This window comes from Miscanthus floridulus, chromosome 1 (genome assembly GCF_019320115.1).
Source record: "Miscanthus floridulus cultivar M001 chromosome 1, ASM1932011v1, whole genome shotgun sequence".
NCBI classification, from domain to species: Eukaryota; Viridiplantae; Streptophyta; class Magnoliopsida; order Poales; family Poaceae; genus Miscanthus; species Miscanthus floridulus.
The window spans coordinates 59,375,650-59,387,841 of NC_089580.1; the positions used below are offsets into that span (position 1 = coordinate 59,375,650).

The 12,192-nt window shown below is 44.5% G+C and overlaps 2 pseudogenes; both read right to left on the reverse strand.

Annotated features, from left to right (window-relative positions):
* Positions 1-2,461: 2,461 nt before the first annotated feature.
* Positions 2,462-6,347, reverse strand: LOC136457461 (uncharacterized; annotated as a pseudogene).
* A 1,787-nt stretch (positions 6,348-8,134) lies between these two features.
* On the reverse strand, positions 8,135-12,186 carry LOC136457469 (uncharacterized; annotated as a pseudogene).
* Positions 12,187-12,192: the final 6 nt, after the last annotated feature.

Here is a 12,192-nt window from a genome sequence, read left to right on the forward strand (position 1 = left end):
GTCCAAACGTGTTTCTGTACCCAGGCGACACATTTGTTAAGGATGTCCAACGAAGCAGCATTTCGACTTCACGAGTCTAGAGGGCAGGGGCCAGGCATTCTCGAGGTTTTTGTGGAGGTAAACATAAACTTGTCCGTTTCAAAAAAATATTTCTTTAGTATATATGCGTTTGGGAAATGCACTAACTTTAACGTCTATTTATACAGAAGGTGAAGCGGGGCTGCAGGAAGCTACCTCAGAAGATGAGCTGCATGGACACTCCTTGGGTGGACCCTGCAAACGAGGACGACGACGACCCCCTGGGCTTCAGCAGACAGCACCACTAATAAAACGATTGGTCGCAGGACGAGATCAGCGTGTCTCAGCTAGGTAGTGCCCCGTTTGATTAAAAAAAAGCCTCACAGCTAGTAACAATTTAGTGATGTGCCAACGGCGGCCGCCGCCGCCACCACCACACGATCGCCTCCACTAAACGAGACGCAAAAGGCCATCATGTATGATATTGCTAGTCTGGTGAACTCTGAATCCGCCAGCACTAGGTGGAACACTGCAGACCAGAATCCATGCAACTGAAACCGATTCCAGTTCTTTCTCGGTCGTCCCTAGCATCGCCATGTCCAAGTCCAACTATGGCCTATCCGATTCCTCCATCTTTGCCCACCTTTGCCGTCTTGACACCTTGCTGACCCTTGACCTTTCCAGAAATTCCTTCACAAATTTGTCCGCTCAGTTCTTCGCCTATTCTTCTTGCTCCATGAAAGAAGGGTTGCAGTCACTTAATCTTAGCACCAATCAGTTGGCTAATTCGCTCAGTGATCTATCTGGCTTCCACCAGCTAGAAATTATTGATTTGTCCTTCAATTCCTTTGCCAGTAGAAGTCTGGGTGCAGACTTGGGTTCTTTTCCCAAATTAAGGAGCTTCAACGCTAGTACCAATAAGTTGAATGGTGATGTTCCTACCAGTGTGGTCAGCTCTTTAGCGGAGTTGGTATTGCCTCGTAATCAGTTGAGTGGCTCAGGGTGTTTGGTTGAGCTTTTGGCTTTAGCTTTTGACCCCAAAAGCCAAAAGCTCAACCAAAGGGGCTGTTTTTGGATGCTGTTTTTTCAGAAGCAGCTGCTTTTCCGTAGTTTATTTTTGAAAGCTGGTTTGACCCTGCTTTTGGCTTTTGGCTTTCTGCTTTTCGAAATTGATGGAATAAAAAGCTCTTCCATAGTTGTTTCAAGAGAGATAAAGATAGAAGATATATTTTATACTTGTTTAACCAAACAGCTTTCAGCTTTTCTACAGCTCACAGCCCACAGCAGCTTTCTCACAGCTCACAGCCCACAGCAACTTTTTCTCACAGCCACAGCTCAACCAAACACCCCCTCAATCCCTCCGGGCTTGTTTAAATATGAAAATCTCACTCTGCTGGATCTCAGCCAGAATAACCTGACTGGCGTTGTCCCAGATAACTTCACGAGTCTCTCCAGCTCGAGACTTTGCTCCTTTCAGGCAATTTACTGACTAAGATTATAAGCAATCGTGTATGTACGAGCCGTACGCATCGGCAACACGACCACACCAGCGTTGACTACACTCCTAATGTGTTACCAATAAATCTGAAGAGACGGAGGTGTCCGAGAGATCCTTACACTTCTAGATCTTAGTTTGTTAGATCGAACGAATATTGTCGTCCGAAACTTGTAGGCTTAGTTGGTTATGTTATGTCGAACTTATATTGAATCAATGAAAATGTTACGTGGCAACTTGTCAACTTACGCATGGACTTTATTTATTTGCTTCATATTCGTTTCAATGCGTCGCAGCAGCACTACCGATGAGATTAACTAGCAACTAGTTCGGGAACCGACAGTCCCGGCGTATCTCGCCGCCGGTGGCCGGCATCTTGACCCCAATCCTTCTGAGCTTGGTCATCGCCGTCATGAAATCGCCAAAGAAGGCACCCTGATTGGACGCGCGGCCTCATGTCGGACTAGAACACTTGCTCGGAGCCCACCGACGAGGGGTCGAGGAAGGCGAAGGCGTTGGGGTCAGAGCTGTAGGTGTCGTTCAGCTGCGCGACGCGAAGCCGGGGTCCATAGTTGCGTTGCTGCCGACCCTCACCAACAGCAGCCGATCTTCTATCTGCGTCCAGGTCCTGCTGCGCCGTGGGACTTGGCGCGGCAGTGCCGCGCCGAGGTCTATGGTACGGCAGACCCGGCCATGTCACCGGTCAGCAGCCTCGGTCGTCGCCACGTCATCCTCCCGCCACGCCACCATATATAGCGCGGTATAGGCATTTCGTCGCGCCATAGCAATAGGCGTAGCTAAAAGTGTTGGTTAAAAAAAATTAAACAATATTAAATTTAAAATTAGTTTACACAATATGTTAAAAAAATCGATGCGGCCAGCCAGCAGCAAAGGCAACTGATGGACCAGACTCCTCTGACGTAGAGATCGGCGTCAGATGCTCAGGATTCACATCTCAATAGATGGGTGGGCGGGTGGGCAGACGAAACAGTCGTCAGCCGACAGATATGCGGGAAATATCGGGGACCGAGCGAGCAGAGCCGTCCGCCAGTGGAGTAGCTATAAGAGCAAGTATAATAGTAAGCTGTAAACCGACTAAATACTGAGGTGGAGGAGAGAAAGGAGGAGAGAGAAGAGAAGCAGGCTGTAAGCTTACAGCTGGCTTGGACACAAGAACCAAGAAAGTCTGTGAGAAAGAAAAGTGGACCATGTATTAACTGTAAAGAGCTAATTACTATATGAGTGAGCTAAGAGAAGGCTGTAAGAAACCTTACAGCCAGCAAACCAGCTGTATTATTAGCCTTGCTCTAATCAGTTGATACGAGAGTGGTTGTAATCGAGAGAAAGAGAATGATTGAACTGCGATCGTTTCCATTGATTGATCATCCATTTATACGTGTTGAACCGTCGCCAAGGATCGGATGGTGTCCGTTCGGAGGCATCCCTCGCGAACCGACACGTCGCTCGGCGATGTCGGTTGTTTACAGGGATGTATCCGATTAGATGGACGCTTAATACTAATTCAACTCAGTAATCCTTAACTAATCCATGTCATGGATCTTGTGCTTCTTCCACCTTGGCGATCCGTGTGATGTTATCAATTGTGGCAATCCGTGTGATGAGATCAGTTGAATCTGATTGGCTCTTAACATATATTTTCGTTACCCGTTAATCCTATTGTTCTTAATTGAAAACTGTCAAATTCCAAGCTACCAATGGGCCGGCCTATACAGAGCACGAGCAGTATAGCAGGGCTAGGATGAAACTGGGCACCTGACATGACAAAGAGGTTTGCGGATTAATTAAACCTTGGGCTTTTCTATCTTATATAATATAATAATCTCCATCTTTACTGGTTGTTAGTGAAACTTTCATGTGTAACTCGGCACGCGGTGAGCCGACACGAACCGATATTAGATCCAACGGCAACACACCAACATACGGCATCCTCGTACTGTTGTGCCCAGCGATGAATATAGGACCTCTCGGGTGTTTAATGCGCTTGCTGCAAGCGTGACAGTGGTCGTAATCCATGTCCTTCTTTAGCGGTTCCTTGATGTCTCTCACCATCTCATGACATCCACCTAAAAAAGGCATCAAAAGATGTCCAAACATTATTCAAACGAACCAAACGCAAACATAGCAAACAAGGACCTTAAACCATACACATTACTCCGTCCTCAACTTTCAAGACAGAGAGAATTTAAAATGCACCCATCTTCAAATCGTGCAAACAATGGCATGTTCGGTTTGCCACACTAAAGGTTAGGCACATGCCAAAGCTCTGACATGCATATATTTGCAAAGTAGAGCTATTTGGTTGATTACCATGTCAAACTAAATTGAGTTGTGGCAAATTGAATGAGGTAAGTATTTGGACTCCTACACGAAACTTGCCACAGTTGGATAAACATGTAGCGGCTGTTTGGCTTGCAAGTAGCAAAACATGACCCAAATCTATGAAATGGTAAGAATATCACATCGGACAATTCAGTTGGACCATATGTTTTTTTAATGCATGATCAATAATTATATAATGATAATACACCTATCGATAATGTCAAACAATACAAAACTGAAAAAGGTGTACGTAATGCAACAAATCTTCTCAATGTTACTCACTCCAAACAATATAGTACAGCAAGCCACAAGATGCATTCCGTATGACAAACCGAAGGCATACCGTAACAGGAGGAGACCTAAGTGTCCAAAAAGAGGCTGCTACTTCCCATACAGTGCAGAGGTATTAATAGATTCACCATAAGCATAGATGAGCAATTTCACAAAGAGAAACCAGATCATTAATCTTGAACCCAACAGATTGAAAGTTGTTCTTCAATGGTGACAATGCAATTAGCCACAAAACCAGTACAGAAAAGGTCTAACCATGCTTATCGTGAAGCATCTCTATCCAACATGGGACATAAGTTACCAATTTTTTCCTATAAATAAAAGGAATTTTATCCATAGAAAAAATCACATTGCCTATGCAAGAAGCTACTTATAAATGAAAATAATTAGCTTATCATCAATAGAACAAGAAACAATCTTCTTACAAATTCCTAAGATAAATAGAAAAAGGGATGCATTTTACCTCAAATTTACAAATATTTGGAGACAAATAAACACGAGACCAAAACAGGTGGGCAAGAAAGTTTTGAGAGGCCGGGGAGCAAGATGGACCAGCACGTAACTGTAAGTTCCTAAATTACTTAGGGGCCGTTTGGATATTGGGATATAGGGGGTAGGATAGGGATAGGGAAATGAATGAATGTCTAAGATTAAATGAGGTACAAGAACGGATAGCTATGATACAATATTTTCTATCTCTGTCCCCGTCCCTATCCCCATCCAAACGTGGTGTTAAGCCACCGCAGCCCACGTAATGGGCTTTCAACAGGCACATTTGGAGATGGATAACGAGAAGATAGGCAGCAAATTGACTAAAGCCCATGTAGAATTAATAGAGATATTTGTTAGTTCTGAGAAGTGGCTGCAAAACAAGAGAAAGATTCAGTGAGAAGAGAATGAAAGGGTGAAAAAGATGCACCCATTTTTCCCTCTATCATGCCAGCTTTAATGGGTGGGTGGATGACCGTAGAACACTTCTTTCTGCACGTGCGTGTTGCGCCCAAAACTGTGGCGATCAAATCCTCCACCGTACCAAAACTTAGCCCCGAGAAAACACCTAACTTTCTTTGGTGCACTACAGTCTGGTAACAGAACAAACAACCTACGGCCCTGTTTGGTTGAGCTGTGGCTGTGGGAAAAAGCTGCTGTGGGCTGTGAGCTATGGAAAAGCTGCTGTGGATTATGAGCTGTAGAAAAGCTGAAAGCTGTTTGGTTAAACAAGTATCAAATATACCTTTTATCTTTATCTCTCTTGAAACAACTATGGAAGAGCTTTTTATTCCACCAATTTCGAAAAGCAGAAAGCCAAAAGCCAAAAACAGAGTCAAACCAGCTTTCAAAAATAAACTACGGAAAAACAGCTGCTTCTGAAAAAGCACCCTCCAAAAACAGCTCCTTTGGTTGGGCTTTTGGCTTTTAGGGCCAAAAGCCAAAGCCAAAAGCCCAACCAAACAGGCCTTAGTGTGCCATGACTAACTTGCAGCATCGCAAGGTGTGGGGTCCAACCAAGCAGACCCTATGCTTATCTACCGGAGTCAACAAACTAAAGGTGTTCACAGCAATGAAATTTTACACAAAACATTGTTCCAGCAAAACTTAGTTAAAGAAACAATAGTAGAAAATAGAGAGACAAACAAATGAATAAACTGTTGGAATTTCACGTGAAAGTGTTCCACACAAGCCTTATTAAACAAAAGTAGAGCCAAACGTTACTAACATGAAGTGCGAATCGAACTACTTAGCGAAGCAAGAGTCATCGATGGTGCATACACGCATAGGCTCGGTACCCTCATATGCCTGAAGATCTGGGATAAGCATTAGCTCAGCGAAAAACAACCGCTTGGCAAGGTGTGAGGTGCTTTGCTGGGGGGTGGCGATGAAGTTCACATGGGCAAATGTCGTGCCATCTTATGCTGTGTTATTTCAGTAACAGTTGGTAAGCACAAGATGTATTGCAGAAGCGGTTTGAAGTAAAAACAAGTTAAGGAAGCTTGCAAATATACCATCTTCTTGGTGGAGTTATAGACTTATAGTGCTCCAAGGCAAGCATGGCAAAATGGCATGCCTGAGGGCAAACCGGCCATCCAGAACGATCTGCTTCCATCTCCATCTTCTATGCAGTCAAGTGCTGCTCGCTGCGAGTGGCGTATATGGTTAATTCAGTTGCATCTAAATGCGCTCTAAATGTTACAAGGCTGGGCATGCTAGAATCCAAGACTGCATTCTTATGCAATACACATGTGAAGGTTCTGATTTTGTTGTTATCATCAAATGTAGTTATTATTAGGTCCCAGGCATCAGCCAGGTCTTCCACACATCAGGAGATCAAAGAACACACTTTTTTTTAACGAGAATTGTCATGTTCGCTTGGCTGATAAGCCATGGCTGAAAGTACTATTCACTGATTTATTGTGAGAAAAAAATACTACTCGTTGACTGAAAAAGTATGACTTATAAGCCAAGCGAACACGACCGGAGTTGCCGGCTACAAAAGATAACAAAGGTTCAAAGACAAGAACTTGATTAAAACTCTACTACATCTGAAAGTGGATAAGCGCCAGTGTTGAAATCCTTGAGCCATCTCAGGACGTCCTCCTTCATCTGCGCGACTCGATCCCTATCAGAGTCCTTCAGTAAGGCCTGGTTTAGTTGGCGAAATGGTACTGTAGCACTTTCGTTATTATTTGACAATTAGTGTCCAATCTTAAAAGATTCGTCTCGTGAATTTCGTCTAAATTATGTAATTGGTTTATTTTTTATTTATATTTAATGCTTCATGCATGTGTCCAAAGATTCGATGTGACGAGAAATCTTAAAAAATTTTGCAAAATGGAAGGGAACTAAACAGGCACTAAGTAGCTCAATTTCTGCATAAACGGCAGTGCAGTGTATATAACATCAGTGGGCGCTTTAGGGAAATGCTTTTCAATCATCATTTTATTCCGGCAAGTCCACAGAGCCCAGGCAAAACATGCAAACACAAACATGATCAACCTTTTTGGCCAGGGCCCCTTGCCCAAAAACCACAGGCTGGAGACAGTGACGAAGCCAGAAAAAAATTTAGCAGGGGCTGAAACAAAAGAATAGAGGTTTTTTTATCTTTTCTTAACCTTAGCCCCTCCTACCTAATACATATATGCATAAAATTTTAAGAAATGACTTAAGGGGGCTCCACGTGCGCAGGATGGGTAGGGGGGGCTAGAGCCCCCCTAGCCCCACCGCTGGCTTCGTGCCTGGCTGGAGAGTTCCCCCAAAGATCTAGGGCAATACTGAATGTCATAAATCTCCTGAAGCATACCCCAAACCAGCTTAGCTAAATGACATTTGAAGAGAATGTGGTTGATGTCCTCTACACAGGCACAAAGGCAGCATTGGCAATTCCCCCGCCAGCCCCTCTTAACTAAGCTCCTAGCAACCTGCAGCTTATTGTTAAAAATTTGCCATAAGAAGAACTTTATTTTTAAAGGCACTTTACTCTTCTAAATCAGACCAGCAACCCTGCTGGAAACCCCACTATCAGACAAGAATCTATAGAGTGATTTGGTAGTAAAGCATTTGCTTTTATCTAAAGCCCAGTAATCCAAATCCCTATCAGAGGATGGAGTAATGTCAGACTAAATTGCACGGATACGCGGATACGGATACCGGTACGCGATACGGCGATACTCCGATACGCTATTTTCCCCAAAATGCAGATACGGGGATACGGCAATATATATAAAAAATAAAAAATAAAACATACCATAAATATTACATAACATAACATGGTTCAGGGCATAACGTTCAACAGTTCAAGGCATAACGTTCAGGCCATCAAGCCATAATTCAAACTTAGGTACGACACACACACATAACATAGCAACTAGATTAAGGACACCACATGATGAAATGATAAAACGATAACTGATAAAGTGATGAAATGATGATGCATGAACAGCAGCTGGCCATGGCAAACTGGCAATCATCCATCAATCCATCGATCCAACATCTTCAGTCAGACCCAGCAGCAGCACCAGAGCTTTCAGTTATTCCTAGCGCCCCAAGATCTTCTAGAACTCTTTCAAGGTCTGGTTCATCAAGTGACAGATCAGCATGCTCAAGAAAATCAGCACCACCCTCAAAATCAGCCTCAAAAGTATCAGCTCCAATATCCCACATTGCTGAAGTACCATGGTGGTATTCTTCAGTTTTCCTTGAAAGAAGGCGCAAGTTCTGGTGTGTGAAAACTAAATCCTCAGCACGGCCAGGATTCAGCCTACAAAAGCAATTTGTAACCAGGAATCAAACTTCATGCAGGCAGTAAAAAATAAGGCCAAGTAATCAAGAGGTAGAATTAGAACCTGTTTATCAAGGAACTATGGATCAGCCCATAGGTACTCCAATTTCTCTCAGCACAAGAAGATGATGTTGGCTGACCAAGTAATCTAAATGCTAACTTTTTCAGGTCTGGTGCAGAATGACCATGAATTCCCCACCATTGCTTTGGATCCATATAAGTTCTATCCTCAAGTGAGTCAAATGAATTGAATCCAGGCCCAAACAAAGAGAAATTAGCATATTGTTGCTTGATCTTTTTTAGTTCCTCACCAGAAAAATACCTCCTGAAACAAGCATTTCTCATTTCTGAAATTTCCTCATCATTGTGAGGGGCTACTCGGTTTGGAACCTCACTAATCCATGCTTCAGTGTAGTACTTGGAATTTAGTGAGTGTGCTAAGCAGTGCAAGGGGGTGTTACTTTTTGCCCATCGACTCACCAAGATGTCTAGCACAGCTGAGAAGAAGGCAGATTCTTCATGTGGTTCTAGCCCTTCATGACGATAGATCACAGCCTTCACCTTCTCTATCATTGTATCCCACATTTCATATATCAAATGCAGGCATGGCTTGTCAGTATCAGCTGCCCGTATCATAGAATAGATAGGTTCAATGAAACTGAGGAAGTAGCGCACCTTATCCCACCACACATCATTCACAATCTTGTCTTTGACAAATTGGGCCTGACCTGGATTATCATCCCTGTAGGCAGACCACTTGTCACTCACTACCATCACTGAAAGAGCATCTTTTATAGCAACAAACCTCTTCAACATCACAATGGCAGAGGCAAATCTTGTCTCAGCAATGGCAAGGAATTTCAGCTTGCTATGCTCATTGAACATAAACAGCCTCATAGAGTGATTCATGATGTAATTCTTTATCATGCTGGCATCTGCAATAACCTCGCTGATCCACTAGAATTCATCATGAAGCTCATCCTCAGCGTCCCTAGGAGCACAAGTGTTCTTCAAGGCAAGGTTCAAAGTATGCACAACACATGGGGTCCAGAAAATATGATGGTGCTTCTGCTCAACAATGATACCAGCAGCTCTGCAATTGGAAGCATTATCAGTGATCACTTGCACAACATTTTGTGCCCCAACCTCATCAATTACAGCTAGCATCTTCTCTGAAATGTAATCCTTGGTCTTGGATATTCCTTCAGTGTTGATTGCTCTAAGAAACATTGGACCATCTTCTGTTACAGCCAAGAAATTCAAGAGTGGACGCCTTTGAGCATCTGACCATCCATCTGATACAATACTCACACCTTTAGAGCTCCATGTCGCCTTGATGGGCTGCAACATTCTCTCGACATGTGTCTTCTCTTGCACAAGAAGACTTGTTCTCAGCTTGTTGTAGCTTGGAGGGACATATCCTCCAATTGGCCGATTGGCAGCAAACATGAAAGCCTTCCTAAAATATGGGTTACGTGCAAGATTAAATGGCAGGCCTGCTGTATAAAACATTCTAGCTATCAGTTCATCAAGCTGGCTACGGACTTCTTGATTGAAGCTAGATTCAATAACTGAGACACCCTTCCTCTTTCTCGTCTTCTCGTTGCCCTCAGTAGGAAGTGGAATATCTCTAGGCATGGTCCTGGCAACAGCAGCATTGGCAGCAACAACTTCAGCTTGCAGTTGTTCAAGAACATGTACAGTCACCACTCGACAAAACTTTACCCCAAAACCAGAAATCTTTAACAGATGTGCTTTAACTCTAGAGTAGCTTCCTTGAAAATGATGGTCACAAAGTCTACATCTCATCTTTGAGTTGCCCCCCCTGACCCTTTCCAATTCTCTCAATTAACTCAACATACCTCCACAGTGGCTTCTTAGCATCATCATCTGAAGGTGGAGGAGTCACACGAGCAGCAGCTAAGACCTGACTTGCAATAGCAGGGTTGTTGGCGACAGGAAATCCTCCACTTTCAGAACCATCAGTAGATGCAGAAGCATTCGAAGAAGTCGCCATTGGATCTAATAACAAGAGGAGAATCAGACAAGGAGCAGGGAGATAGCTGAGAAGTGAAGGGAAGGACCAGATAAGAGAAGAGAAGAAAAAACGGACTCACCGTAGAAGGGGAAGGAGCCGCGGCCATCGATGGCGTGTGGAGGCGGCAGGGGCTTGAGGACGTGGTCTAGGGAGAGAAGACACAGGCGGAGAGCTGGAGAACGAAGGGGCGGCCGAGCAGCGCTGCTGCCGCAGATCTACGGCGTGCTGCACGCCTGCTTCAGAGGAGCGTGTGTGCAGCGGCGGCGGCTGCTGTGGCCGCACGAAAAGGGATTGCGGAGGGGCACAGCTGAGCGGACGGCTTTTATACGAACCGAATGAGTGGTTTTAAGGGTTATCAGGTATCCTACAGGTATCGGCAAGGTATCCCAGGAGTATCCGCGTATTTTTATTATTTGAAAATTGCGTTAATTTCCTATACGTCCGGGATACGTATCCGGCAGTATCCGTATCTGATACGGTATCCGATACCGGTACGTGAGTTTTGCGAAGTATCCGCGTTTCTTAGATGTCAGATAAGCTATCCTTGAGCTCTATCCGTCTATTGTATTCATGGGTTGTCAGAGTCCTTTTGAAATCCATCTCCCAACCTTCTTCATCCCAACAGTCTGCCACAGAGCAGTAGGGATCTCTAACCATCTTGTAAACATCCTCGTATTGGATTTTCAAGGGGACATCACCGGCCCAAACGTCCTGCCAGAAACTGCAATGTTGTCCATTTCCAACTTTATATAAGCCCCCCCCCCCCCCCCCCCCCCCCCCCCCACTTAAACAGGTGTTTCACTTTATGAAGCCCCCGCCCAAACTGAGATGAACCCTTATTGTCAGAATGAAAAAAAAAACTCTAGAATCCATATATTTAGCTTGTAAAATTCTGAACCATAATTCATTGGGTTCCTGCATAATCTTCCAGACTCGACTCGAAGGAGATATTGCCACTGCAGATCGAGCAGCAGCTATGGATTTTTTTTGAAGTATTGCCCTAATACTTATCAATTTTTTCATGCAAAAAGACATGCCAGTGTCACTGGGTGGTTGGTCCTTGAAGACAACGTCCTTGGGCTTGGTGGTGGCAAGCTTGCGGTAGACGGCGACGAACTTGGCCTTGAAGGCACGGAAGGCGACCTTGTCCACCTCGGTGTCGCACAGATCCTCGTCCGCCTCCTCCAGCCGCTTCGCAACAGCATCTCCCGATTGCCCCGCTCCCTCGCCTCCAGCTCCTTGGACCCTTCCAGCCCAAATACCAGTTCCAGAGGCTTGGACGGCAACTGCTCCCGCTGCCGCTTGTCGTCTGACCCTAGAGGCAGAGGGACCGGCACAGGGGACCAAAACGCCGGCACGAACGGCAACTTACTCAGGGCCTCAGGGGTGTTTGGTTGGCTCTTACCACTAAATTTAGACCTATTTAGTCTTATTCAGTCATTTTTATCCAAATACTATGATTAAATGGACTAAAAAGTGCATTAGCCAATTAGTCACCTAAGTGTTGCTAAAGGGACTAAAGCTCACTTTTTAGTCAGGCTGTCTCACATTTTAGTCACTTTGCAGTCAAACACCCTGACTAAAAGGGACTAAAAGGCCTCTTTTAGTCTATCAAACTAAACAGAGGATGACTAAACTCTAGGAGCTAGTTTAGGTGACTTTAGGAGGTGTGAACCAAACACGCCTACCAAAGTAACCTTCACGGGCTGCCGTGGGATCCTCCTCCATCGCCCA